Source organism: Thalassophryne amazonica, chromosome 3 (genome assembly GCF_902500255.1).
Source record: "Thalassophryne amazonica chromosome 3, fThaAma1.1, whole genome shotgun sequence".
Taxonomy (NCBI): Eukaryota; Metazoa; Chordata; class Actinopteri; order Batrachoidiformes; family Batrachoididae; genus Thalassophryne; species Thalassophryne amazonica.
The window spans coordinates 134,681,794-134,709,353 of NC_047105.1; positions in this window are offsets into that span (position 1 = coordinate 134,681,794).

Sequence of the window (27,560 nt, forward strand, 5' to 3'; positions counted from 1 at the left end):
ACCTCCTTGGCGGAGGTAATAAATTTAAGAAATATTACAATTTGAAAACAAATGCACCCGGACGTGATGACAGCTGCAACTGCTTAATGCTAACTTTTAACATTGAAAATGCCATAGACATGCTAACACGTTAGCATCGTGATCCGGATCACCACTAAAATGAATCACTTGTTCCTCTTGTCATTTCCAACCACTCCACAAAATTTCATCAAAATCCGTTCAAAACTTTTTGAGTTATCCTGCTGACAGACAGACAGACAGACAGACAAACAACCAAACCCGACTGAAAACATAACCTACTTGACGGAGGTAACAAAACACAAACGTGCTGATGCGAACAGCTTGATGCTAACTTAACATTGAAAACGCCATAGACGTGCTAACGCGTTAGCATCGGTCTATCAACTGTTTCAGAAGACCATAACAGGTCAGTTTAACATAGAAATATTAAATATTACTCACAGACATATGCTTTTCGGGGTTTTAGCGGGGAAAAATTACGATAAAATGAAATATAGCAGTCAATCCACGAATCATAAATCGAGCACTGCTTCGACCTATGAATCACTGCTTCGATTGGTTCAAGGTTCAAAGCAAAGCTGCGCTGTAGAAAAGTTGATTACAGACTGCAGGTCTGTAATAGAGAAATGTTCATTTTCCTGATGAACAAGTGCACAACTGCAAAAAAGTCAATCGGACACCTGACTTTGTTGCAGTCACTAGTAATCAGTGGTGTCTCTGGGTGAAAACAACTTTTTTCGTGTGTGTGTGTGAGTTTTTGTAACGAGGCATGGCGCATAGAAAATGTATCGGAGTAGAAGTATGCAATTAAGGTCGGAAATGTAGTGACGTAAAAGTGAAAGTAAGATGAATTTTAAAAACTCAAGTAAAGTACAAAGTGTCCCAAAACGTACAGTACAGTAGCGAAGTATTTTTACTTCGTTACTATACAACACTGGTATTTAGGGTGTCTGCACAGCAAATGTTCCTGATTGGGACAAATAAAAATATTTCTTAAACTATAAAGAAACACTAAACAGTTTACATATAAAAAAGAAAAAAACAAAAAAAAAAGTAAAAAACAAAACAAAACAACAACAACAACAACAACAAAAAAAACGATGGAAAAAACACCTGAAAAAACAATTAGTATTATTTAAAGTTGAGCTTTTGTGGTCTCTGAAAAAAGCTGTAGCTTTATTTGGTAAAAATAAAAAAAGACTGAACCATTTACAAATTAAAGCGTTCACTCAGATCAACTGTACTAAAAGGCTAAGCTAATGTTAGCTGATCATTAAATCTCCACAGCAGTGCAGTAAATGTCACGTTTTACTTTGATATTATTCTCACCCTGATAAAGCTGCAGAACTAAACTCCGTTGGTCAAACTGGGACTTCGCATATATCCAAAAACTGGGAAATTTCGGACTGAGTGGGTTTTCTCCATCACCCCGGCTGCTTGCCTCACTCTGCCCAGGGATGACGCCCCAAATCCCGGCTTCTCCTTGCGGGTCGGCCTGCTGTCGCGGTTCGATCGATATCCCACCAAGTTGTCAGTCCTCCCTCGGTCGGCGGCACTCCGAAAAGTAGCTGAAAAAAAAAGCTTCTCCCAGCAGGGTGATGGGAGAATCGTTCTACTGCTGTTTTTTTTTAAAGCTTTTTTGTGGTTCAGGTGACGCAAATTCAAGATGGTGATTGCCAGTGCTTAATTTGTAAAGTGGGAGGTCCCGGAGCGCAGAGGATGGGTGGCTCCGGTGCAGAAAAAAAAAGAAGGGCGGGGTGGGGCTTGCGAACAACGCTGTGCGCTACACCGAAAATAAACTAGGCATGTATTGTAGGTCTAATAACACTAGTCACACCAAATCTGGATAGAGTACAAATTCCTGTTTAATGATGTACAGTGGTCCCTCGTTTATCGCGGGAGTTACGTTCTCCGCGTTCACGCCGGGCGCGACGCGAGCGACTGCAGCCACAGGTTGCCATGTAATCCCTATGTAAGGATGCATTTTGGTGCCAAACCGTGCAGCGCAATGCAATGGACGCGAGTGAAGCGATTTTGAGCGTTTTGCGCGTTTGTGGCGCGATAATGCGTCGCGTCATGTCGCGTTGCCCTCCTCCCCAAGTTGAAAAATCTGAACTTTTTCATCTCGCCGCTCTGCGATGACCAATCAGGGACTGAATATGTAGTGACGTGGAGATGTCTGGAGTTTGACTGAGGATGTGAACATGTCCTGTATCTGGTAGCAGCCCGTGAGCAGGACTTATGTCTCTTTTGTCCTTTATTTCACAATTATGGCAGAGTTTTTGGAGCGAGCAGCAGCCCCACAGCAGGTGGAGAGGAGTTTTTCTTTTTATTTTACATGCGCGTGCGAGGGAATCATCCATGGAGATTATTTTACTTATTAACTACACAGATGTATAATAAAACAAATGGTGACTGGTTTCTAAAGACAATTATGACAGTTTTTTGGCGGAAGAGCGAGCTGCAGCAAGCAGCAGAGTTTCTTTTTTTTATTGTTTACATGTGCGCGTGTGAATGGGACAGTTGGTCCTCAAACTGGGTCCCACAGAGGCGGAAGGACCACTGAAAGCGGCCGTCATCCAGACGCAGCTCCTGCAGCAAATAGTGATACTCTCTGTATTGGGAGCTTTTCACAACAACTCGCTCCGTGTGAAAGGTCCGTCATGATGACTTGACGCCGAGCGAAATGGAAGCTCCTCCTATTTGATGACGCCCGGTGTGAACACGGCATTAAATCCGCGAAGTAGTGCTATTTTTTACACTTATTATGGATGTTTGAAGGCTGTAAAACCCCTCACTACACACTTTTCTCAAACAGGCATTAACATTTTCTCACTTTTCTCTCTTGTGTAAACACTCTCTTTTTTCTTCTGTGCGAGAAGATTATAAACAGACACACGCAGAACACAATGCGCGTGCTCTCCCTTCACTCACTGCCTCTGGGGGTACGGATGCGGGACCCGCAAAGAATCCAAGTCCTCTCTCGGTGGCCACGGAGCTCTGCGGCTACGGTCAACATCCGGATCAAAACAGTGAGCGTAGCCTCTGGACCTGTTGCCAGATTTGGCACAATTCCGCACAGCAGACAGGAGGGCGGCGGTGTGATTGGCAGTGAGAGCAATCGCGGTGATTTTTTTTTTTTTTCGTCAAGAGAGGTGGTAGATCATGGATCCAGTATAAATAGCTGGCGGAGCCAATGTCAGAGGTTCTGGAGCGCGTGACCAAGGTTCCAGAGCGCGCTCCGGCTAGCTCCCCCTCAAATTAAGCCCTGGCAATTGCTCAACTTTTTTGGGATTGTGGAAACAGCCAGAGTGTGACATAGCAATATCCACCCCCCTTGACACTTCTGAAGCGAAGCAGCTGACGTCACGATGCCTTGGAAATGCATTGGCCTGGCGTTACGACGTGTTAGAAAGCTTTGGCACATCGGCCTGACACTTTCAGTGTGAAAGGCCCATATGCTTAAATGCTGGATGACTGAATGTGCTGTTAGCGCATGGTTTAAAGCAAGAGTAAATTGTAACGAGCTGCTTGGAAGAACAAAGAGCGAGCCGGAGCTTTTGTTTTTTCTGTACTCTGTTGCAAGGAGGTGGTTTTATTTTTCATGTCAAACAACGCAGATGGTGGCGGAAGACATCAAATGTGATGGCAGCACCCAGTGCCCCAACCAATAGCTTCTGAACATATGGCGCCGTTCCAGACAGACCTAGCCGGCCTGCTTACTGGCAGTGTTGGTCTGGACACTTGCAAGACTTTGCATTGGGTGATGGGGTCGCCACGGACGACCGACGCCTCAGGTTATGTAGCGATCGCCGGGCTGGTTGCTATGACTGTAAATTGTTGTGCAACAATGCATTATGGGAGTTTGGGGTTTTAAGTGTTGTTATTGTGGTTCATATTAGTTTAACAGTGATTTTAGTGTATTGATTTATTGCGTTTTTGTAGTTCGATTGGTTCGTGAACAAGAAATAAAAGGGTTGAGTTCTTCTAAAAATTGTTGAGGGCTAAGGTTCTAAAAACATTCTGGACTGACATGTCATTTCAACTTATTATACAAGCTTTGCTTATTTTATTTCCACCCTTGAAACATATCAGCTACCTATTTTATAAATACTGCCCAATCTAGAGCCCGTGGATCCCCACGGACAACATGCTAGTTTAATTTAAACTCCACTGTGGCAAATTATAAGAACTGTGTCATTGACCAAATACTTATGGACTTGCCACAAAAGTCTAAAACAAACAGTTTAAACATGGACATATAGGGATTATACAGTACTAAATTTATGACCTTTATCAGCCATGTTTGTGTGTAACTACACACATACAATCCACATCTCTTCCTAGAATGTTACTGACGTGAAACTAGAACAACAAATCTTCAAACCACATGCTCACTGAGCTCACGCTCACTGAACGGGAGGGATAAGTTAATGGTTTTAGGTTCAGGGTCTGTCTGTCTCGCTGCCTCCCTGTTTCTACAGCAGCACGGAGCAGCAGAGGTGCACAGCGGCACGGCGGCCTGCTTTCACATTCATACAAATCTCAGCCATTAATTCCCAAGAATGGAGGTGAGTTCCAGCGCTGATGAAATGTTTATGAGGAGCTGAAGCAATTTCAATCTTTAAGCCAACAGACACCCGCCTCACTTCATTCTGTCTCGCCTGGTCGGGTGGAGAAGCAGAGAGCCTGTGAGAACAGTCCATCCGAGGCTGTGATGCTGTGGAGGAAGATCAGGACACTGAGAGCTCATTTCACGTGCACGCCAGTCAGGGAATGTTCCTGCAGATAGATGCACAGATTTGAACTTGTACTGCACAATCTTGAATGTGATTCTATGACGTTATGATGACAAGGAACAGAAAACATTTGAACTGTCTTTGGCTAAAAAGGTGAACAACCTTGGTACACCTTGCTGAATCATGTTCAGGTACAAATTCATCAACCTGAGTCACCTTGTTGCTGAATAGAGTGTTCAGGAAAAGCATTCGGCAGGTTTTTTGGTCCATTAAGGGGGGGGGGGGGGCATGGGAGTGCACAGATCTGCCCCTGACTCAGGTGCCTTTGAGCAAGGTCCGAAATCCACAGTTTTCTCTGTGTGTGCCTGAATGTCTGACAGCAGTGTGTGAATGGATGAATGTTACGTGTCACTGTGAAGAACTGTAACAACCAGTGGTGGGCACACTTCCGATAATCCGATAACAGATAATTATCGAAGATAATGTTTCCATTATCAGATTATCTTTTTAGATAAATTTAAAAACCATCATCGGACTAATTATCTTCCGATGAATTACTGTCCGATAACTTTTAGACCGATAACGTACTAAACTAAGCTGAACAGTGAAAAACATTTTTAAAACTGTTAAAGCTGTTGAGACCTACCTGTTAAAAGTTTCCTAATAAATATGTTGTTCTATCCTCTGCAAACAGAAACCACTCTATCGTCTGTAAGCAAAGGAGAACTGGTGACCCAAAAAAAAAAAAAAAATCATTTCCTAAAACACCATACTGATATAATCGCAATGTCACCAAGTCATCCAGAGGCATACATGTTTAACTTATGGTTCAAATTTTAACCACTCATTTTAGACAAGTTATTTAAAATTATTGTCATGTCTGAAGTTTATAAAGTGAAAATATCAGATATATGTTTTCGTTTTAAAGTAATGTGCTAATTTTTAAGGTTTTGTGAGCACATGCTGTGCCAGGCAGCAATGCATTATGGGTAGCATAAGGTAATCTCAGACGTTCACGACAGGACAAATGCATTTCAGACACTCTGTTCAGGGTCCACAGATAACAGCATTAAACTCTAGTGCCTAAAACTCTCGTGAATATATTCTCTGGGTTTATAGACGTTAGTGTATTTGCATTTGTTAAATTCCACGCATCTTAAATGTAGCAGACACGGATTATCTGGAATTTTGTTTGACATTTTTTCAAGGCCGCTACTGCCATCTACTGGCCAGGAGTGTTGATGGCAGTATTAAACGTCTGGGTACACGGCTGCTCTCAAAGTGTTGATATTGTCCATTGTCCAGGCGCTTTTTGTGTGCATATATGTTAACTTTGTATTCTAAAACTACGGTTAGAAGTAATTCTGACTCCTTATCGGTCCACACGAACGAGGTTGGCGCCATGTTTTTAGTTTTTGTGGAAGTGACGACAAGAGAATAAGGCTCCTGATTGGATAGAATTTTAATCAGTACTGCCACCCAAAGTTTGGCAGACTAATTACAACACATTTATACAGTTCGATGTGGATGTATTTTTTTTTTTAAACAACGTAGTGTGGATGAAGTTTTTTCCCCAAACTGAAAGGGTAAGATATTCGGTTTTACAAATACCCGACAACGTGTGTACATGGCCTTATGTCTGTGAAAGGCACTATATAAATAAATTTACTTACTTACTTACTAATATTTAGTGCACGTTTTACAACATCATAAAAGTTTAAAACATGCAATTGCGATTTTACAAAAGCACATTTATCTTTAAACCAACACACGACACACGTCACATTAACGTGTTGGTTTACATAATGGATTACTGAACCAATCACTGTTTAGCACTTTTACCCAGAATGCTTTGCGGTCTGTGTTTGTTACAAAACCTCAGAATTAGTGCCTTATTCATCATTAAACGATATATGTTATATTTTAACTTTGTACAAATGACAGAATTGACATTAATGGAGTTATTCTATCAGTATTTTCAAAAAACCATAAGTTAGTATGACTTTATTTTTCAAGACCTCTGCCTGACCGGAGTGTTGAAATTGATAGAGAGCTGGCTTTATGGCTGCACTTGGTGTGTCTCTGTGGTGGGAGCACTGTTGTAAACAAAAGCTGCCAGCAGGGGCAGAATGTTGAAAGAAAAATGATTATGATTAGCAAAGAGTTGGTTTCATGGTTGCTCTCAGGATTTGTCTGTGCTGCTTCCTGCAGGGGGCAGCATGGTCAAACATTATTGCTTATTCTTTAAGTCTTTTACTGCTTATGATGCTTTCAAAAGCGATCGTGTTAAAAATCAATTTCAGCTCTTTAGTAAGTGCAGATGTCCCATAGACAACACTGGAATTTATCGGTTATCGATTATCTGTAACTTCCGATACATATATGGGTGGTTTATCTTTATCAAAGATAACTTTTCAGTTATCTTATTATCTGTTATCGAAGTTAATTTTTAGGTTATCTGTGCCCACCGCTGGTAACAACACATTATGTGAAAAACTATATGGATTTGATTCATATGTTTTTACGTCAGCCAAGCTTGAACCCTGGTGCGCATGCGTGAGTTTTTCCACGCCTGTCGGTGACGTCATTCGCCTGTGAGCATGCCTTGTGGGAGGAGTGGTCCAGCCCCCTCGTCGGAATTCCTTTGTCTGAGAAGTTGCTGAGAGACTGGTGCTGTGCTTCATCAGAATTTTTTCAAAAACTGTGAGGCACATCCGAGTGGACACCATTCGTCTGGTAATGTCGCTTTAAGGACGGCCCATGGCGCCTGACGACACCTGAATTTTACAAATGGTTTTCAACACGGAGGTGTTTTTCCTGTCGCGGCACACACAGATTCGCCGAGTCGTCACGGAAACGAGTGCGAATTTGCGCGCACGTCTTTCATTAAAAAATGTCCTTAAACAGTGGAATGTCCGCATAAAGTCCTCATGCCGGCCTCTTCTGAATCTTCTCTGTTCTCTCACGACGTCCTGGGTGAATTAAGCCTTAAATTAGGATGTTTTCAGGTCGAAACAGGCCGACGACGGCGCCTGGAAGCGCTGCAGGACGTCCCGCTCTGTGGGAAGTCCTTACACCGACAGAAACACCCCATAATCTCTCATCAGCCGTTAAACTTTTCACCGAAAACCAGCTTAATTTCTCGAATAGTATCCACTCGGATATTCCTCACAGGTCCAGAAAAAATTTGATAACGCCGTCTCGAGCAGCGTGTGAAACAAAGGAATTCAGCCGAGAGGGCGGGACCACATCTCACTCAAGGCCTGCCCACAGGGAAATGACGTCACCGACGCGTGGAAAAACTCACGCATGCGCACGAGGGTTCAAGCATGATTGGTGGAATCGCACGTCATTCAAATCCATATAGTTAAAAAAAATAAAAGGGTCGGTTTATTGTCTAATAGACCTCGTAAATAAAATCTGTCCATGGTCACTGGATCCTTGATCTCTGGACATAAATAAAATCTGTACATGGTCACTGGATCCTAGATCTCTGGACATAAATATCATCTGTCCATGGTCACTGGATCCTTGATCTCTGGATATAAATAAAATATGTCCATGGTCACTGGATCCTTGATCTCCGGACATAAATAAAATCTATACATGGTCACTGGACCCTAGATCTCTGGACATAAATAAAATATGTCCATGGTCACTGGATCCTAGATCTCTGGACATAAATAAAATATGTCCATGGTCACTGGATCCTAGATCTCTGGACTAAATGAAATCTGTACATGGTCACCGGATCCTAGATCTCTGGACATAAATAAATCTGTCCATGGTCACTGGATCCTAGATCTCTGGACATAAATGAAATATGTACATGGTCACTGGATCCTAGATCTCTGGACATAAATAAAATATGTCCATGGTCACTGGATCCTAGATCTCTGGACATAAATGAAATCTGTACATGGTCACTGGATCCTAGATCTCTGGACATAAATAAAATATGTCCATGGTCACTGGATCCTAGATCTCTGGACATAAATAAAATCTGTCCATGGTCACTGGATCCTAGATCTCTGGACATAAATTAAATCTGTACATGGTCACTGGATCCTAGATCTCTGGACATAAATAAATCTGTCCATGGTCACTGGATCCTTGATCTCTGGATATACAAGGTATATTAGAAAAGTATCCGACCTTATTATTTTTTTCGAAAACCATATGGATTTGAATCACATGTGATTACATCAGACATGCTTGAACCCTCGTGGGCATGCGAGAGTTTTTTCACGCCTGTCGGTTACGTCATTCGCCTGTGGGCAGTCTTTGAGTGAGGAGTGGCCCACCCTCTCGTCGATTTTTTCATTGTTTAGGAATGGCTCAGAGACTGCTGCTTTGTTTGATCAAAATTTTTTCAAAACTCTAAGGCACAACTGAGTGGACACCATTCGATAAATTCAGCTGGTTTTTGGTAAAACTTTTAACGGCTGATGAGAGATTTTGGTCTGGTAGTGTCGCTTTAAGGACGGCCCATGGCGCCTGATGGCGATCTGCGCTTCGAGGCGGCAGCGTCTCGCCGTTTCAAGTTGAAAACTTCCACATTTCAGGCTCTGTTGACCCAGGAAGTCTTCAGAGAACAGAGAACTTTCAGAAGAAGTCGGCATGAGGAGTTTATTCTGACATTCCATTGTTAACGGACATTTTGTAATGAAAGAACGTGCGGGCAGAGTCGCATGTCGGGCCGGACCCGACCGCGGGGGGTCACGACAGGAAAAACACCTCCGTTGGAAACCTTAACGGGCAAGTTGGAACATGCCCAAGCTGTTAAACAATTTCTCAGTTACTCACTTGTTGAAAGCCATCAAAAGCCGCCTGAATTTTACAAATGGTTTTCAACACGGAGGTGTTTTTCCTGTCGCGGCACACACAGATTTTTGCGAATTTGCGCGCACGCCTTTCATTAAAAAATGTCCTTAAACAGTGGAATGTCCGCATAAAGTCCTCATGCCGGCCTCTTCTGAATCTTCTCTGTTCTCTCATGACGTCCTGGGTGAATTAAGCCTTAAATTAGGATGTTTTCAGGTCAAAACAGGCCGACGACGGCGCCTGGAAGCGCTGCAGGACGTCCCGCTCTGTGGGAAGTCCTTACACCGACAGAAACACCCCATAATCTCTCATCAGCCGTTAAACTTTTCACCGAAAACCAGCTTAATTTCTCGAATAGTATCCACTCAGATATTCCTCACAGGTCCAGAAAAATTTTGATAACGCCGTCTCGAGCAGCGTGTGAAACAAAGGAATTCAGCCGAGAGGGCGGGACCACATCTCACTCAAGGCCTGCCCACAGGGAAATGACGTCCACCGACACGCGTGAAAAAACTCACGCATGCGCACGAGGGTTTCAAGCATGATTGGTGGAATCGCACGTCATTCAATCCATCAATCAATCAATCAATCAATTTTTTTATATAGCGCCAAATCACAACAAACAGTTTGCCCAAGGCGCTTTATATTGTAAGGCAAGGCCATACAATAATTATGTAAAACCCCAACGGTCAAAACGACCCCCTGTGAGCAAGCACTTGGCTCAGTGGAAGGAAAAACTCCCTTTTAACAGGAAGAAACCTCCAGCAGAACCAGGCTCAGGGAGGGGCAGTCTTCTGCTGGGACTGGTTGGGGCTGAGGGAGAGAACCAGGAAAAGACATGCTGTGGAGGAGAGCAGAGATCGATCACTAATGATTAAATGCAGAGTGGTGCATACAGAGCAAAAAGAGAAAGAAACAGTGCATCATGGGAACCCCCCAGCAGTCTACGTCTATAGCAGCATAACTAAGGGATGGTTTAGGGTCACCTGATCCAGCCCTAACTATAAGCTTTAGCAAAAGGAAAGTTTTAAGCCTAATCTTAAAAGTAGAGAGGGTGTCTGTCTCCCTGATCTGAATTGGGAGCTGGTCCACAGGAGAGGAGCCTGAAAAGCTGAAGGCTCTGCCTCCATTCTACTCTTACAAACCCTAGGAACCACAAGTAAGCCTGCAGTCTGAGAGCGAAGCGCTCTATTGGGGTGATATGGTACTACGAGGTCCTAAGATAAGATGGGACCTGATTATTCAAAACCTTATAAGTAAGAAGAAGAATTTTAAATTATATTCTAGAATTAACAGGAAGCCAATGAAGAGAGGCCAATATGGGTGAGATATGCTCTCTCCTTCTAGTCCCCGTCAGTACTCTAGCTGCAGCATTTTGAATTAACTGAAGGCTTTTAGGGAACTTTTAGGACAACCTGATATAATGAATTACAATAGTCCAGCCTAGAGGAAATAAATGCATGAATTAGTTTTTCAGCATCACTCTGAGACAAGACCTTTCTGATTTTAGAGATATTGCGTAATGCAAAAAAGCAGTCCTACATATTGTTTAATATGCACTTTGAATGACATATCTGATCAAAAATGACTCCAAGATTTCTCACAGTATTACTAGAGGTCAGGGTAATGCCATCCAGAGTAAGGATCTGGTTAGACACCATGTTTCTAAGATTTGTGGGGTCAAGTACAATAACTTCAGATTTATCTGAGTTTAAAAGCAGGAAATTAGAGGTCATCCATGTCTTCATGTCTGCAAGACAATCCTGCAGTTTAGCTAATTGGTGTGTGTCCTCTGGCTTCATGGATAGATAAAGCTGGGTATCATCTGCGTAACAATGAAAATTTAAGCACTACCGTCTAATAATACTGCCTAAGGGAAGCATGTATAAAGTGAATAAAATTGGTCCTAGCACAGAACCTTGTGGAAATCCATAATTAACTTTAGTCTGTGAAGAAGATTCCCCATTTACATGAACAAATTGTAATCTATTAGACAAATATGATTCAAACCACCGCAGCGCAGTGCCTTTAATACCTATGGCATGCTCTAATCTCTGTAATAAAATTTTATGGTCAACAGTATCAAAGCAGCACTGAGGTCTAACAGAACAAGCCAGAGATGAGTCCACTGTCCGAGGCCATAAGAAGATCATTGTAACCTTCACTAAATGCTGTTTCTGTACTATGATGAATTCTAAAACCTGACTGAAACTCTTCAAATAGACCATTCCTCTGCAGATGATCAGTTAGCTGTTTTACAACTACCCTTTCAAGAATTTTTGAGAGAAAAGGAAGGTATATAATCCATATAGTTAAAAAAATAAAAGGGTCAGTTTATTGTCTAATAGACCTCGTAAATAAAATCTGTCCATGGTCACTGGATCCTTGATCTCTGGACATAAATAAAATCTGTACATGGTCACTGGATCCTAGATCTCTGGACATAAATATTATCTGTCCATGGTCACTGGATCCTTGATCTCTGGATATAAATAAATATGTCCATGGTCACTGGATCCTTGAGCTCTGGATATAAATAAAATATGTCCATGGTCACTGGATCCTTGATCTCTGGACATAAATAAAATCTGTCCATGGTCACTGGATCCTTGATCTCCGGACATAAATAAAATCTGTACATGGTCACTGGATCCTTGATCTCTGGATATAAATAAAATCTGTCCATGGTCACTGAATCCTTGATCTCTGGACATAAATAAAATCTGTCCATGGTCACTGGATCCTTGATCTCTGGACATAAATAAATCTGTACATGGTCACTGGATCCTAGATCTCTGGACATAAATCAGATCTGTCCATGGTCACTGGACCTTGATCTCCTGGACATGAATGCAATATGTACATGGTCACTAGATCCTAGATCTCGAAATTACAAAATAAAATCTGTAGTTTTTGTCAAAAGCATTTCTTTCAGGTATATACGAGACAAATTTAACTCCATAGCCTTCTGAGCTGCAGTCTTACAGCCGGCTGCAGTGCACATCAAGATCAATGTAATTCATAAAGAATGGAGGAGGTCTCATGTTGGGCTGGGGGTGGGGGGAGGGTAAAAACAGTTTTGGCGATTCACTTTGAAGTTACTAATTCCGCACCCCAGACGCTGAAATTTTCTAGCCATGCTAATGCTCCCCAGAAGGATTACTGAAAAAAAGTTGAAGGACCTAAATGACATGGTGAGATGCTGAAGAGCTTCGCTCGTTCATGTGCGGAACATATACATATTACAGAAGAATGACATAAATTAAAGAAAAAATGTTAACAGTATTAAAAAACAAGAAGTTCTGATGGGGACCAAATGGACCTCAGGTGTACATATTAGTAAGTTGCACGATGTGTTCTCAAGCCCGATATGGGAGCATACACCAGTGCCACACCTGGCCACTTCCACAACACCAGGGAACTGCCTTGGACCATGGATGGCAACCACACTTGCAGACAAACCGGTCTATCCCTACATCCTTATAACAACCATCGTAGCAGGATGAAGTGATTGGCTTGGTGACTTTCAGCTGTTGTTCCAGGGAGAATTTCGTTATAAAGGTGAGCGGAGAGCACCTGTCTTTCTGTTAGAGGCTTATTTTGTCTCACAGAAAGTCATGTGATTGTGTTTGCTAGCTGCATGCTGTTTGCCATTCCGGTCACTGTTTGCTGCCCGTTACTCCATTGTGGCGTTGATGTTCCACTCCATGTCGTGTTAACCCGCTATGTGGGTGGTGGCTTTGGCTTCCTGTTTCAGTCATTCATGTCACTATGCTTGTGTTTATTTTAATTACAGGATCGCGGTTGAGAGTGGTGGCACAGTGGACTGAGGTGCAGTAACGAGGCCCTGCTGCTTTGCTTTTCCGTGCTTTGTCTCACTTTATTTTATTTTGTGGATCCTGCGTTGGGAATGACTGCTGTGCCCGGTGTGGAAATGTGTGGCAACAGTACCACCCGTTTCTTTCCTGCTACGCTGGCTTGGATTGTGCTGGAAGGTGGCGACTACGGACTGATTTTTGTTTTATTTAATCTGTTCTTTTTTTTCTTTATAAGGGTTTTCCTTAATCCATTTTTATTATAAATCTTATTAAAACTACATTTTATATAGGTCAATGTTTTAAGTAAGGAAAACTTGCACATTAATGTTGTTGTTCATTCGGCTGCTCCCCAGTTTTGTTCGGGGGTCCACCACAGCAGATACAACCAGATCTGCATCGGTAATTGGCACAAGTTTTACGCCGGATGCCCTTCCTGACGCAACTCCAATTTTACCTGGAGAAATACACACAGCCGCTGGTGTTCCAAAGAGGTTTCCCATCCAAGTACAACCAGATCCTGCTCTGCTTAGCTTCTGAGATCTGACGGGATCAGGCTGACACAGAGCAGACTGACTGCAAAAACTTGCACATTATTAAATTTCATTTGTATTTAGAACTGCTTCCTCTGTCTCTTCATTTGCGAACGGACCTAACGCTTAATTTTGAGTGGTTTAATTAAAGTGTTCCCTGGGTGAAATTCCCAGGGTGGTGTCAGAAGTAGAAGTCATCATTATCATAATGTAGCTGGCCTACTACATTTTGCATTGTCAGCAGGATACATTATCACCATCACCAGTTACCATCATTATCCCTTAAACAGCATCTCCAGCTGCTTTGCCACACATCTGCACAAGCCAAGTGCAATGTGGGCGTCCCCTTGGCCTTCCCCTGTTACTGGGGTCCTCAACAATGCCCCACATGGGAAATGCCAAAGCGGATGTTCCCTCGATGCAAGTGATACTCCTCATCTTTGTCGTTTGTAACTGCCTAAAAAGTCATTCCAGCGGTACCAAGGATCGCCAAAGACAGCTAGTATCACAGACATTGGTCTAAGAGTGACCTAAGGCGATGAGTATCCACTCATCGCCTTAGGTCACTGGTTAGTGTCCAAGTCTCACAACCATACAGAAAGACAGGACGTGTCAGAACCCTAAAGACCCCAGTCAACCTCATGACTCCATAAGCGCTTCCCAGGCATCTCTTGATCTCAAAAAGGCGAGAAACCGAAGACATTTAACAGGCTGATGATTCCTCGTGGGTTTCAGCATGTTTGAGATGCAGGGCTGAGACTGAAAAGTCTTCTTAACAGGAAGAATATATTGCAGACAAAATGACACAAAAAGCCAGATGACTAGTGGACGACAGCATGGTGGTGAAAAGATGATGGGGTCCAAGCACTGTGCTTTGAGGTACCTCATTCACCTCAAGCATCAAACTACAAAGTCTGACTCGGAACCAGCTGAGAACAGTGCTTGTCACACAGAAGTGAAAGTGTCTGTATTTTAAATTTATTCTGTATTATACGAACCCTCGTAAAAAACTGCCACATATTTTATTAAATGGTGTCAGCAATATGCTTCAGCCGTGATGTTTTTCTTATTACGCCTCATTATCAGCTATCATGCTTTCTCTCTCCTGGCTTCACTTCCTCTAACTTCACTGATCTGTGCCGCTGTTAGCAGCCCAGATTAAACTGATGGCGCGTCCTGTGCGTTTAGTCCTATTAATAATTAAGGCGGAGTAAATATTACACAGTTCACACATTTAAAGGGTGGAGTTCAGTGAGTAGGTCAAGAATGATTACACAGTGAAAGACGACAAGCGGCGAGGAAGCATTTGTATGGCAGTAATTAGCCTCAATGACAAAGTGAAGCAGCCCATTAAGGGCCGCATTCAGGAGGCGATTAAAACTGCTGCAAAGCAACAGTGGCAGCGCTGAACATCAAGGACTCAGAGCGCGAGGGTCACACAATCTGTGTTTACACTTCAGGCTGACAAACAACACAAAACAAAAAGCCCACCTCAACACCAAACCCGCGGCGCTCATGTTTTATGTATTTGTGTAAGAGTGATGTCTAAATGGTGTCAAAGTGGCGAGCGTGCCCCAGGGCCCGCTGGGACACCGCAGTCTGACCTCCAGGTGAAGCTGCTTTACCACCTCTCAGAGCTCGCAGCTCCATCAATAATTTACTGCACCTACGCTCATGTTAACACCATCCTGAGTGCGCTCATTAGACAAACACATAGCAGTGTGTGTGGCCCCTCGTCTACACACACACACACACACACACACACACACACACACACACACACACACCCACACACACACACACACACACACACACCACACACACACAGATGGAGGGTTGGGATGAAAAGATCCTCGTTATCTCGTATCATCATGACAAGCTGTGGATAATAACACAGAGGGCAGCAGCTTCCCCACCGATGTCCGTCCACCGATTTAATGTCACATCGTTTACGATGCACTCAGATTTGGCTTTTACTTCTTATTGGCACAAAATGGGAAGAAAATGTGCAGCAGCTGTGCTCTCATAGTCGTCTCAAAGACAACGACAGGCTCCCCTTGATGTGCACTGAAACTGCTGCTCAATTAATACTTGGATCACTGAGGGTTTATTGGGAGATCTGATCTGAGCGGACAGATGGAGCAGACACGCCAGAGAATACTGGACTTTGTTTGTCCACTAAGTCCAGTTTTTTTACAGGCAAAAACAAAAGAAACCCTATGAAGCATTTTGTTACATGAGAAATGCAAAACACATCACCAAAAAGAAATTGGCAATCGAATGAGAAACGCCAGTCACATTATGTCACAAGATGAAGTGAGTTCAGTTTAAGGCTGCTGCTCTTGGCCTGGACCCAGACCCGAACCTGGACCTGGAACCAGACCCGGTTCCAGACCCTGACCTGGACCCGGACGTGTAACCTCCCAACTGTCAGTCCTGAACTTTCTGGAGAATGTGCACAGTAAGTACAACAATGCTGCCCCGTTTATTCAGGGTCACCACAGTAGATCCAGTTCCACACGGGGATTTGACACGTTTTACCCCACGTCTTTCCTGACAAAACACCAAATCTAAATAAAATACCGCACAGCCGCTATTTTACTGCCATATCCATTACAGGTGACACTACCGCACAATGCAGCAGTTTGCCAGATCTTTATCACCCTCAAACTGTTGTTGGCGCTACACTTTGATCTGCTTTAACCCCATTGCTAAACATTGTGGGCATCTACTGTATCATTAGCTTGAATTCATTAGCTGCACTAAGTTGGACTGTTTTGATGACAAACTGCATTTGAAAGCTGATTTTTTTCCCTGTGCAACTTTCCCTTTTTTAAACTTTGGTCTCAACAATTAGTTGTTGCATAATTATGGAATTTAGACATGCATGGTCATTATTATCTTTCCCTCCATTGTGAGCACAGCACAGCGCCCCTGGCTGCATGAGTAACGGTCAGTGCAGCTGGACGTCTGCCACACAGAGTCTTTCTTTTCTTACCGCCGCAGTATTGTGTGGTAGCGTTTCTGGAGCTGGGGTAAAGAATGGGGGGGGGGGGTACCTATTGTCCATTGTGAAATCTAGAAATCTGTGATGTACCCATGATGCCTTGTAAAGTCAGTCATGAATGCGTGTCTATCTGAATTATTTAAACCCGGTTTAACCGAGTCACACTTACTCATCCTGGATTGGCCTTTTGAAATGTATAAAGTCAGGATGTGTGGTCTGTGCTAGGTCAAGCCTGGCTTTGGCCTTGACCTGGGATTAATAAATTCTGCTTTTGTGAAGTTGGGCTGACGTTGTTGCAGTCTGTCCCCTGTCCTTGTCTGATGTCCTGTCTTTTGATTGTTGTGTTTTCCTTTGTCTCACATGTTAACCTTTCTCGAGTTAGACTTTAGTTTTCAGCCATTACCCCCTGGTTTTACAGTTTGTTTCAGGTGCGACTCACCCCCCAGGGTTCTTTGTGGTTTGACGTTTAGACCTGGCCCCATTACAGTTGCACAGAAACCAAGCCAGGATGATCAGACACAGATCCAACGAGCCAGGTGTAATCAATCCTGGATAAGTGCGCGCATGCGGATCCCTCAAATAGACCCCATCATCGATCACAGATTCACTGATGCGTCATGTCAACCAGAGTGGCGTACTTCTCCCTGGCGGAGGCAAATGTCCTCGTGGAGGCATACAAAGGCGGAAACAAACAAATAAAAAAGAATGGTAACACCACCACAGCGATTAAACAATGACAGCAAGCGTGGCAAAGCCGCCACTGCTGATAACACACCATCTTCGAGAAGAGACAACTGACGTGGTCATGTGACTTTTTGCATGTTTGTCTGTTGCATGTGTAGTTTGAACTGCCGGGTCCACTCTCAATATTACAGCTTTCTTCCGAGGTCCAGTCACATGGTCGACACAGTCCTTGCAACCTTGAGATTTTGGTCTTTGTCATTCCAACCAGCGGACCACATTTACTGACTTTAACGTCTTTTGTGTTGTGAAGTATGTGGACAAACACAACTTCACAACCTTTGACCCCAGCACCATGTAACTGTTGATCTTGAGTAGTGGGCAGGTTTTGGAGGTTCCACATATCTTCAGACATTTTGCTGTCACCCTGCAGGTATCCGCCACTAAACCCCACCCGCACACTGACTGCTGTCAGCGAGGATGAATAGAAACCAAACACATTAATGACAACAAGCAAACGCCAACTTTTCACATTTTTACCGCGTGGCATCAAAAGCCATTTCCGTTTTATGGTCTGAAGCCACTTCAGGTGTTACGTTTTTGCCCTTGCTGTTTGGTTAGTGACCTGAAAGCAATTTCCTTTTCATAATATGTGTTGGGAAAGTGTCAGTACACGGACCCACAACAGGGGGCGCAAATGAACGGACAATGGAGAAAGTCAAATAACAAGGCTTTACTGTTGTGAACGTGCACAACGAATACAACCAATCATGGAAATAGACAACAGTCAATTCACAAAAGTGTCGTGTGGGCAGGCTCGAAGATAGGAGACGCCTCTTCAAGGTAAGACCGGAACCACACGGCTTCCTCCGCCACAGGACCCCGGGAATACTGGAGCCGCCAAGTCCCGAACTCCCAGGTGGCCACTGCCTCCGCGTGTCGGACCTGGTACTGCTGGCGAGGAACAAAGAACAGTTAGATGGGGGCGCGTTTGCCCCAAGACTCCGAACAGCAGGGAAGTTACCTCCACCTCTCGTTGGAACAGTAATCCACAATTTAAGCACTAATCCAAAAGGATACACTCCGTCAGCTTTGATACGTTACCTTTCAGGTAGAAACGATATCTCGGCAATGAGGTGGAGATGCTGTCCTGCTGATATACCCCACTGATGATTGCTGTCAGCTGTCTCAGGTGATGGGTGACAGCTGTCACCTTGGCTGCTCCTGTGAGGCGGCGGCGCCCTCTGGTGCCTGGAGCCCGCACTCCAGGCAGGGCGCCCACTGGTGGTGGTGGGCCAGCAGTACCTCCTCTTCAGCGGCCCACACAACAATATGCTTCATTTATCGCTCAGAGGGGGCGTGCATCCTCAGCAGCCCTGGAGCAAGTACAGATGAAGTATTAGTGTTCGAGGGCACCAAAGATAGTGTTATGTTTCAGACGTGGTCGGAGCATCGACCCAGCATTTGAAAGGACCAAGAATAAAATAAGCAGAGCACAGTTCAAAAGATAACAGAATTTAATAAACATAACAGTGTGTGACGTGCTAAACAACTAAAAAGTCCGCGGTCTGGTGAGGTGGAAACACGGCGTGCTCTCAACAGCGCAAACGGTCCGGAGCCACAGCAGTTCGGACCCAGGGACACCGCCGACACCCCCCAGGTGGCCGCGACAAACCGAGTCTGTGAAGAAAGAAAACATGAGGTGAGTCCAACTCCACACAGAGAGACACAACTCAAAGGTGCACGCAATCAGCAAACACTTCCTGGCTTAAATCTATACATCAGCTTCTCACCCTGCAGGCACGGAACAACTCAGTTCAAATCTCCACTGCAGCAGAAGCTGATTAGACAATTAGCATAACGTGACAGCTCAATACAACAGGGTGTGAGGGACACCAAATCCACTGTCATTACTTCATAAAAGTCACCAAAACCAAATTACCTCAGGAAGTGTGCTGAAGAGCGTGAGACCTCACCCAATCCTCCTTCACAGACTGTGGCGTCAAACCTGGAGCGGTCTCTGCGTCCGTGATGGTGAGATTGTTCTCCTGACGTCGATCTCACACGTATGCTCACAAGGTCGAGTCTCTGGCAATCACACACTGTGCATTCAAGGTTTAAATGCAGCAATCTCCGATTAAGACAAAACAGTCGGCCTGCTGTCGCGGTTCGATCATATCCCACCAAGTTGTCAGTCCTCCCTCGGTCGGCGGCACTCCGAAAAGTAGCTGAAAAAAAAAGCTTCTCCCAGCAGGGTGATGGGAGAATCGTTCTACTGCTGTTTTTTTTAAAGCTTTTTTGTGGTTCAGGTGACGCAAATTCAAGATGGTGATTGCCAGTGCTTAATTTGTAAAGTGGGAGGTCCCGGAGGCAGAGGATGGGTGGCTCCGGTGCAGAAAAAAAAAGAAGGGCGGGGTGGGCTTGCGAACAACGCTGTGCGCTACACCGAAAAATAACTAGGCATGTATGTAGGTCTAATAACACTAGTCACACCAAATCTGGATAGAGTACAAATTCCTGTTTAATGATGTACAGTGGTCCCTCGTTTATCGCGGGAGTTACGTTCTCCGCGTTCACGCCGGGCGCGACGCGAGCGACTGCAGCCACAGGTTGCCATGTAATCCCTATGTAAGGATGCATTTTGGTGCCAAACCGTGCAGCGCAATGCAATGGACGCGAGTGAAGCGATTTTGAGCGTTTTGCGCGTTTGTGGCGCGATAATGCGTCGCGTCATGTCGCGTTGCCCTCCTCCCCAAGTTGAAAAATCTGAACTTTTTCATCTCGCCGCTCTGCGATGACCAATCAGGGACTGAATATGTAGTGACGTGGAGATGTCTGGAGTTTGACTGAGGATGTGAACATGTCCTGTATCTGGTAGCAGCCCGTGAGCAGGACTTATGTCTCTTTTGTCCTTTATTTCACAATTATGGCAGAGTTTTTGGAGCGAGCAGCAGCCCCACAGCAGGGGAGGAGTTTTTCTTTTTATTTTACATGCGCGTGCGAGGGAATCATCCATGGAGATTATTTTACTTATTAACTACACAGATGTATAATAAAACAAATGGTGACTGGTTTCTAAAGACAATTATGACAGTTTTTTGGGGAAGAGCGAGCTGCAGCAAGCAGCAGAGTTTCTTTTTTTTATTGTTTACATGTGCGCTGTGAATGGGACAGTTGGTCCTCAAACTGGGTCCCACAGAGGCGGAAGGACCACTGAAAGCGGCCGTCATCCAGACGCAGCTCCTGCAGCAAATAGTGATACTCTCTGTATTGGGAGCTTTTCACAACAACTCGCTCCGTGTGAAAGGTCCGTCATGATGACTTGACGCCGAGCGAAATGGAAGCTCCTCCTATTTGATGACGCCCGGTGTGAACACGGCATTAAATCCGCGAAGTAGCTATTTTTTACACTTATTATGATGTTTGAAGGCTGTAAAACCCCTCACTACACACTTTTCTCAAACAGGCATTAACATTTTCTCACTTTTCTCTCTTGTGTAAACACTCTCTTTTTTCTTCTGTGCGAGAAGATTATAAACAGACACACGCAGAACACAATGCGCGTGCTCTCCCTTCACTCACTGCCTCTGGGGGTACGGATGCGGGACCCGCAAAGAATCCAAGTCCTCTCTCGGTGGCCACGGAGCTCTGCGGCTACGGTCAACATCCGGATCAAAACAGTGAGCGTAGCCTGGACCTGTTGCCAGATTTGGCACAATTCCGCACAGCAGACAGGAGGGCGGCGGTGTGATTGGCAGTGAGAGCAATCGCGGTGATTTTTTTTTTTTTTCGTCAAGAGAGGTGGTAGATCATGGATCCAGTATAAATAGCTGGCGGAGCCAATGTCAGAGGTTCCGGAGCGCGTGACCAAGGTTCCGAGCGCGCTCCGGCTAGCTCCCCCTCAAATTAAGCCCTGGCAATTGCTCAACTTTTTTGGGATTGTGGAAACAGCCAGAGTGTGACATAGCAATATCCACCCCCCTTGACACTTCTGAGAAGCGAAGCAGCTGACGTCACGATGCCTTGGAAATGCATTGGCCTGGCGTTACGACGTGTTAGAAAGCTTTGGCACATCGGCCTGACACTTTCAGTGTGAAAGGCCCATATGCTTAAATGCGGATGGTGCTGTTATTGGTTTAAAGCAAGAGTAAATTGTAACGAGCTGCTTGGAAGAACAAAGAGCGAGCCGGAGCTTTTGTTTTTTCTGTACTCTGTTGCAAGGAGGTGGTTTTATTTTTCATGTCAAACAACGCAGATGGTGGCGGAAGACATCAAATGTGATGGCAGCACCCAGTGCCCCAACCAATAGCTTCTGAACATATGGCGCCGTTCCAGACAGACCTAGCCGGCCTGCTTACTGGCAGTGTTGGTCTGGACACTTGCAAGACTTTGCATTGGGTGATGGGGGTCGCCACGGACGACCGACGCCTCAGGTTCTGTAGCGATCGCCGGGCTGGTTGCTATGACTGTAAATTGTTGTGCAACAATGCATTATGGGAGTTTGGGGTTTTAAGTGTTGTTATTGTGGTTCATATTAGTTTAACAGTGATTTTAGTGTATTGATTTATTGCGTTTTTGTAGTTCGATTGGTTCGTGAACAAGAAATAAAAGGGTTTGAGTTCTTCTAAAAATTGTTGAGGGCTAAGGTTCTAAAAAACATTCTGGACTGACATGTCATTCAACTTATTATACAAGCTTGCTTATTTTATTTCCACCCTTGAAACATATCAGCTACCTATTTTATAAATACTGCCCAATCTAGAGCCCGTGGATCCCACGGACAACATGCTAGTTTAATTTAAACTCCACTGTGGCAAATTATAAGAACTGTGTCATTGACCAAATACTTATGGACTTGCCACAAAAGTCTAAAACAAACAGTTTAAACATGGACATATAGGGATTATACAGTACTAAATTTATGACCTTTATCAGCCATGTTTGTGTGTAACTACACACATACAATCACATCTCTTCCTAGAAGGTTACTGCCGTGAAACTAGAACAACAATCTTCAAACCACATGCTCACTGAGCTCACGCTCACTGAACGGGAGGGATAAGTTAATGGTTTTAGGTTCAGGGTCTGGTCTGTCTCGCCTGCACTCCCTGTTTCTACAGCAGCACGGAGCAGCAGAGGTGCACAGCGGCACGGCGGCCTGCTTTCCCACTTCCATACAAATCTCAGCCATTAATTCCCAAGAAGGAGGTGAGTTCCAGCGCTGATGAATGTTTATTGAGGAGCTGAAGCAATTTCAATCTTTAAGCCAACAACAGACACCCTGCCTCACTTCATTCTGTCTCTGCCTGGTCGGGTGGAGAAGCAGATGAGCCTGTGAGAACAGTCCATCCGAGGGCTGTGATGCGGTGAGGAAGATCAGGACACTGAGAGCTCATTTCACGTGCACCCAGGCAGGGAATGTTCCTGCAGATAGATGCACAGATTTGAACTTGTACTGCACAATCTTGAATGTGATTCTATGACGTTATGATGACAAGGAACAGAAAACATTTGAACTGTCTTTGGCTAAAAAGGTGAAACAACCTTGGTACACCTTGCTGAATCATGTTCAGGTACAAATTCATCAACCTGAGTCACCTTGTTGCTGAATAGAGTGTTCAGGAAAAGCATTCGGCAGGTTTTTTGGTCCATTAAGGGGGGGGGGGGGGGCATGGGAGTGCACAGATCTGCCCCTGACTCAGGTGCCTTTGAGCAAGGTCCGAAATCCACAGTTTTCTCTGTGTGTGCCTGAATGTCTGACAGCAGTGTGTGAATGGATGAATGTTACGTGTCACTGTGAAGAACTGTAACAACCAGTGGTGGGCACACTTCCGATAATCCGATAACAGATAATTATCGAAGATAATGTTTCCATTATCAGATTATCTTTTTAGATAAATTTAAAAACCATCATCGGACTAATTATCTTCCGATGAATTACTGTCCGATAACTTTTAGACCGATAACGTACTAAACTAAGCTGAACAGTGAAAAACATTTTTAAAACTGTTAAAGCTGTTGAGACCTACCTGTTAAAAGTTTCCTAATAATATGTTGTTCTATCCTCTGCAACAGAAACCACTCTATCGTCTGTAAGCAAAGGAGAACTGGTGACCCAAAAAAAAAAAAAAAATCATTTCCCTAAAACACCATACTGATATAATCGCAATGTCACCAAGTCATCCAGAGGCATACATGTTTAACTTATGGTTCAAATTTTAACCACTCATTTTAGACAAGTTATTTAAAATTATTGTCATGTCTGAAGTTTATAAAGTGAAAATATCAGATATATGTTTTCGTTTTAAAAGTAATGTGCTAATTTTAAGGTTTGTGAGCACATGCTGTGCCAGGCAGCAATGCATTATGGGTAGCTAAGGTAATCTCAGACGTTCAACGACAGGACAAATGCATTTCAGACACTCTGTTCAGGGTCCACAGATAACAGCATTAAACTCTAGTGCCTAAAACTCTCAGTGAATATATTCTCTGGGTTTATAGACGTTAGTGTATTTGCATTTGTTAAATTCCACGCATCTTAAATGTTAGCAGACACGGATTCTCTGGAATTTTGTTTGACATTTTTTCAAGGCCGCTACTGCCATCTACTGGCCAGGAGTGTGGATGGCAGTATTAAACGTCTGGGTACACGGCTGCTCTCAAAGTGTTGATATTGTCCATTGTCCAGGCGCTTTTTTGTGTGCATATATGTTAACTTTGTATTCTAAAACTACGGTTAGAAGTAATTCTGACTCCTTATCGGTCCACACGAACGAGGTTGGCGCCATGTTTTAGTTTTTGTGGAAGTGACGACAAGAGAATAAGGCTCCTGATTGGATAGAATTTTAATCAGTACTGCCACCCAAAGTTTGGCAGACTAATTACAACACATTTATACAGTTTCGATGTGGATGTATTTTTTTTTTTAAACAACGTAGTGGGGATGAAGTTTTTTCCCCAAACTGAAAGGGTAAGATATTCGGTTTACAAATACCCGACAACGTGTGGTACATGGCCTTATGTCTGTGAAAGGCACTATATAAATAATTTACTTACTTACTTACAATATTTAGTGCACGTTTTACAACATCATAAAAGTTAAAACATGCAATTGCGATTTTACAAAAGCACATTATCTTTAAACAACACACGACACACGTCACATTAACGTGTTGGTTTACATAATGGATTACTGAACCATCACTGTTTAGCACTTTTACCCCAGAATGCTTGTGCGGTCTGTGTTTGTTACAAAACCTCAGAATTAGTGCCTTATTCATCTTAAACGATATATGTTATATTTTAAACTTTGTACAAATGACAGAATGACATAATGGAGTTATTCTATCAGTATTTTCAAAAAACCATAATTAGTATGACTTTAGTTTTTCAAGACCTCTGCCTGAACCGGAGTGTTGAAATTGATAGAGAGCTGGCTTTATGGCTGCACTTGGTGTGTCTCTGTGGTGGGAGCACTGTTGTAAACAAAAGCTGCCAGCAGGGGCAGAATGTTGAAAGAAAATGATTATGATTAGCAAAGAGTTGGTTTCATGGTGTCTCTCAGGATTTGTCTGTGCTGCTTCCTGCAGGGGCAGCATGGTCAAACATTATTGCTTATTCTTTAAAGTCTTTTACTGCTTATGATGCTTTCAAAAGCGATCGTGTTAAAAATCAATTCAGCTCTTTAGTAAGTGCAGATGTCCCATAGACCAACACTGGAATTTATCGGTTATCGATTATCTGTAACTTCCGATACATATATGGGTGGTTTATCTTTATCAAAGATAACTTTCAGTTATCTTATTATCTGTTATCGAAGTTAATTTTTAGGTTATCTGTGCCCACCGCTGGTAACAACACATTATGTGAAAAAACTATATGGATTGGATTCATATGTTTTTACGTCAGCCAAGCTTGAACCCTGGTGCGCATGCGTGAGTTTTTCCACGCCTGTCGGTGACGTCATTCGCCTGTGAGCATGCCTTGTGGGAGGAGTGGTCCAGCCCCCTCGTCGGAATTCCTTTGTCTGAGAAGTTGCTGAGAGACTGGTGCTGTGCTTCATCAGAATTTTTTCAAAAACTGTGAGGCACATCCGAGTGGACACCATTCGTCTGGTAATGTCGCTTTAAGGACGGCCCATGGCGCCTGACGACACCTGAATTTTACAAATGGTTTTCAACACGGAGGTGTTTTTCCTGTCGCGGCACACACAGATTCGCCGAGTCGTCACGGAAACGAGTGCGAATTTGCGCGCACGTCTTTCATTAAAAAATGTCCTTAAACAGTGGAATGTCCGCATAAAGTCCTCATGCCGGCCTCTTCTGAATCTTCTCTGTTCTCTCACGACGTCCTGGGTGAATTAAGCCTTAAATTAGGATGTTTTCAGGTCGAAACAGGCCGACGACGGCGCCTGGAAGCGCTGCAGGACGTCCCGCTCTGTGGGAAGTCCTTACACCGACAGAAACACCCCATAATCTCTCATCAGCCGTTAAACTTTCACCGAAAACCAGCTTAATTTCTCGAATAGTATCCACTCGGATATTCCTCACAGGTCCAGAAAAAATTTGATAACGCCGTCATCGAGCAGCGTGTGAAACAAAGGAATTCAGCCGAGAGGGCGGGACCACATCTCACTCAAGGCCTGCCCACAGGGAAATGACGTCACCAAGACGCGTGGAAAAACTCACGCATGCGCACGAGGGTTCAAGCATGATTGGTGGAATCGCACGTCATTCAAATCCATATAGTTAAAAAAAATAAAAGGGTCGGTTTATTGTCTAATAGACCTCGTAAATAAAATCTGTCCATGGTCACTGGATCCTTGATCTCTGGACATAAATAAAATCTGTACATGGTCACTGGATCCTAGATCTCTGGACATAAATATCATCTGTCCATGGTCACTGGATCCTTGATCTCTGGATATAAATAAAATATGTCCATGGTCACTGGATCCTTGATCTCCGGACATAAATAAATCTATACATGGTCACTGGACCCTAGATCTCTGGACATAAATAAAATATGTCCATGGTCACTGGATCCTAGATCTCTGGACATAAATAAAATATGTCCATGGTCACTGGATCCTAGATCTCTGGACATAAATGAAATCTGTACATGGTCACCGGATCCTAGATCTCTGGACATAAATAAAATCTGTCCATGGTCACTGGATCCTAGATCTCTGGACATAAATGAAATATGTACATGGTCACTGGATCCTAGATCTCTGGACATAAATAAAATATGTCCATGGTCACTGGATCCTAGATCTCTGGACATAAATGAAATCTGTACATGGTCACTGGATCCTAGATCTCTGGACATAAATAAAATATGTCCATGGTCACTGGATCCTAGATCTCTGGACATAAATAAAATCTGTCCATGGTCACTGGATCCTAGATCTCTGGACATAAATTAAATCTGTACATGGTCACTGGATCCTAGATCTCTGGACATAAATAAAATCTGTCCATGGTCACTGGATCCTTGATCTCTGGATATACAAGGTATATTAGAAAAGTATCCGACCTTATTATTTTTTTCGAAAACCATATGGATTTGAATCACATGTGATTACATCAGACATGCTTGAACCCTCGTGGGCATGCGAGAGTTTTTCACGCCTGTCGGTTACGTCATTCGCCTGTGGGCAGTCTTTGAGTGAGGAGTGGCCCACCCTCTCGTCGATTTTTTCATTGTTTAGGAATGGCTCAGAGACTGCTGCTTTGTTTGATCAAAATTTTTTCAAAACTCTAAGGCACAACTGAGTGGACACCATTCGATAAATTCAGCTGGTTTTTGGTAAAACTTTTAACGGCTGATGAGAGATTTTGGTCTGGTAGTGTCGCTTTAAGGACGGCCCATGGCGCCTGATGGCGATCTGCGCTTCGAGGCGGCAGCGTCTCGCCGTTTCAAGTTGAAAACTTCCACA